Genomic DNA, 4,058 nt, shown 5'->3' on the forward strand with positions numbered 1-4,058 from the left:
GGAAAACAGCCCAGGAAACCAGGAAAAGCCCGCGAAAACCTCGGGCCTTCTCGGTTTTTTATAGACTGTGGCCAGAAAGGGGAGGGAACAGAACTGATCTGTGACCCCCAGGGTCCTACAGACACCACCTGTCCTTCCTTTCCAGGCTGGTAACCCTTAAACCATAACAGCAACTAATTATTATTATCACAAAAGGTCAGCTTCCATGCCACTGTAATCTTGTGAATACAAATATTTTCATTTCCCTGTTTAGACACACAATAGATTTTCTTCTGTGCTTTTTATGTTATATGATGTATTTTTTAGAAATGTTGATATTTTATTTGTATTATTTTTATTTTCTTACATGATATGAATTTCACTTTCATAACATAACTAAAAGTATTTCTAGCTTTTCCATGCTGCTCAGCCAAACTAAGTGAATGCTGACATTTGGTTACCTGGCAGGATGACGAGATAAAGTATGCCAGTAAAAGTAGATGTTCAGGAGAAACTTGATTTAGACTGCATCATTTCCTTCCTTTTAAGAACCTAAGACCACATATAGTGAATTCTTCACTTTTGATAATCCAGTTTTTCTAATACCAAGTTTCTCATCTACCTTAAGTTCATTATGACACTGCAGTAAAATAACATTTACAAACTTAAAATGTACAGCTTTCAGATACGGTTATTACTAAAGCTGAAATATTATTTAAAGCACTTCACTTGTTATTACCTATAGAACTTTCATTTTTAATAACTCTACTGGAAAAAATATGTAAAACCAGATATTTTAAAAGATGCCAAAATTACTACATAAGATTATATTTCCTCTTGTTATCGTTTTCTGAGTCAGTTTGATTTATCCCAGCTTGGAATTTTATACTAGACATGAAAGGGAAGGAACATTCTTACAGTTAAAAAAGTATATATACATATTCATATACATATACAATAGATATGTATAGGTGCACATGAATCTCCTCTGGCTCCCAACACTGCCGAGAGAATTTTCCTCTTGTCAGTCAATTGGTCCTAATACCATCTTAGAACAGAGGAGACATTTTGAAGTACCAAGTTCTTTTCCTTCATTCTGTTTTAACTATGGCTTATATGTAGGTAAATACAAACTCTTTGTGGTTATATTTAGCTTAAGTGTTAAGTTTTTCTTTTTACCTTTGTCTTGCTGAACTACTTAATGTTTTCTGGGTTTTTCACGTCTTCATTATCTGTCTGAGGAAACTGTTGACATTTTCTTTCTGAAGTTTTAAGAAATTTCAGATATTCAGGTTCAGTGATTTTAGAGACCATTTTCAGTTTCTACTCTTCTGAAGTCTACCTCAAAGATGCCGTGTGTCAGTTTTCATGCAAAATGTTATTCGTATCTGATTGTAGCTCTGCAAACTCCTCTTGGGTTCTTCTAAAATTGCAGTGCCCAGCATTTTAAGTGTTCTGTCTATTCATAAAATAGGAAAGGCACTGGCAAAAGTTGTTCTGGGTTCCCTAAACTCATTTTTTAATATACCAGAATTCTAATTTGGAGAGATTGTTTCAAGTAACAGAAATCATTTTTTTGCTCTATACTGTTGATCTTGTACTTTACAGACTGTTTCTCACCTATTAGTCTGCCATCCGTTGCCTCACAGGAAACTAATGGGAGATGCATAGATTTTCATGCAAAGGCTAGATTATATATGAATGAAACAACTCTGCTTGATTTTAATAGAATTGCAAGATAAATTGCAAGACTGGAAATTGTAGATAAGTACATTTTGCCTCTGAAATAAATGATCAGATTCAACATTAGAGCTCTTGATACAGCTTTCATGGAACAACCCTTCCCCCAATTTTTTCACCTACATTAAAAACCAGACTTGCAGACACACTGCAATCCCTAGCCAATATTTTGCAAAACAGCTACTGGTGTTCTTGCAGCAATACTTGTTAGTTTTACTAGTAGTGTTAAATTTGCAAAGTGACAGCTCCATGTTAGCTCATTTGATAAATGCTCTTTGACCAGATATGAATCTTTATCTCCTCCTAAAGGCTAAATATTTCTGCATGTTTGGAATTAATTGCATTAGCTTCATTAATCTGTTTCATGATCTTAAAGCTCCTACGGGTGTTTTAATCTGGTGTTCGAGGTAACTTTCTTGATCAACCCCAAGCTTCATCCTGTAGTTGTGAACTGAAGTTGACTAGTTCACTAGGTTGACTTAAAGCAGTTTGACTGTGATTCTTGTTGCTTGCCTTCTTTATGGATCACAGATTTTATGTTAGATAAAACTCATAAAAAGACAAGTAATGAACAGGAAAGAAAAAGAATTTCTCTAAAATTTGCTAAAACCTTTTATTGTCCCTAAAAGCATAATCATGACCTTCTGCTGCAGTTGTAGCCACAGGGAACCTTTCACACAGATTTCATTGCAAGATTGAAGCTAAAATGAAAGGCCAGATAGTTTACAGCCATTCTGCAGGCTGTGGACCAAAAAAATTATAACTACTGGAGTAAGTTCAAACTGTTAGCGATTACAGAAAGACTGTCATCTTGCCCTGCGTCCTGTCCATGCAGAGCCTGTTGAAAATTCATGAAATGCATCACCGGTGACATTTCCAGGGTAATATACAACTTACTGAAACATAGAATTACCTGGAAGTAAAGATTCCACTATTTTGACTTTTTTTAATAAGCCTGTTGATTGCATTGTGGACTTCCGGTTTTATTCCTCAACTGTTTCCTTAATAGTCATGTGTTTACATATGACTGTTTTTAACAGCTATGACTATTACCAATTTAAAAGCTAGTTTTTCTTTCTTACACATTCTCATTAAGCAAAAGAATATTCTAAAATTCCCAGTTTTTCATCTGGTGACTTCAGGGATATCACACTGCTCTCCTGTTGGAATTTAGTAAGTGCTGGTTTTAGTGATTAAAAATTAACAAAAATATATACCTAGCTGTAGCACTTTTTATATTTTGATCTCGGGGGACCTTAGAAAGGAGTTTAGTATCATCACCTGAATTTTACTGAGAAGGAACATGGACACAAGAGAAGGAAGCAGTGACTTATTCAGGTTTTCTCAGTAAGCCTGTGACAGAAGTTGAACCTTTGTCTCCTGAATTCTAGCCAGATATTTTCTCCAGCCTACTCTCCTTCTGCACAGGAGTGCAGATTCCAAAATGCTAAAAGACATAAAAGGCAGATGATGTAAACAGGTGTAAATGAACACACGGTTCATGAAGTCCTGGCGCCACTTGAGTCAATGGCAAAACTCCCTTCAACTTCAATGAAGTCAGGTTTCCTCATCAGGTCAGAGCATCTTTTAAAGAAAATAGTGCCATATTTACACTGATGAGTCTTTTGGAGCTAATATCTTTACTTTTTTCCTATATACAGGAAACTATTTGCCATAGTTTCTCTAATTAAACTTGGTACATAATTTGCTGTCAGCTTACAGTACTTAACCCGATCTTAACACTTTTCTTTGAGTTCTTTTGCTTTAAAGAATATGCACTAAACTGTTCTGAAATGTACTGAGCTTGGTTTTTATCATCATCATTTTGACAAATTCGTTTTCTTGGCTTGTTGTTTTTTTTCGTATTCTCATTTTATAGGTAGTATTTTACCTGTTGGTAGCAAATTTCACTGTTACTTATAGATACAGTTCACTGAAATGTATTTTCATTTATGCTGTGGCCACAGAGTTGGAGGAAGATTAGCTATTGAAACTTGTAAGTGTGCTGTTTGCATGTTTGCTGTTAAAAATTACTGATAGCTTTAAAGGTTAGCATGAGCTAATTCTGTTTAGTAAGTAGTAAACTTACTAACAATTTGTGAATTAGTATTTATAATTTTACATGAAGAAAAGGATTCGGTCCTGACAGTTACTTATGTGGTAGCGGCTCTGGCTATTCACTGTCTCCAGCCTGATTTTTATTTTTTGAAATTTTTTAATGATTAAACTGAGCGTTTTCCTCCTTCAAATTATACTCTGTGGCAGCAGGAAATGAGAATGCACTCAGATATAGAAGACAAGGAAGCAACTTGGTGGCAAAATGAAGTAATTTGTGATCA

The sequence above is a fragment of the Mesitornis unicolor genome, unplaced genomic scaffold, assembly GCF_000695765.1.
Source record: "Mesitornis unicolor isolate BGI_N332 unplaced genomic scaffold, ASM69576v1 scaffold9106, whole genome shotgun sequence".
In the NCBI taxonomy this organism is placed as follows: domain Eukaryota; kingdom Metazoa; phylum Chordata; class Aves; order Mesitornithiformes; family Mesitornithidae; genus Mesitornis; species Mesitornis unicolor.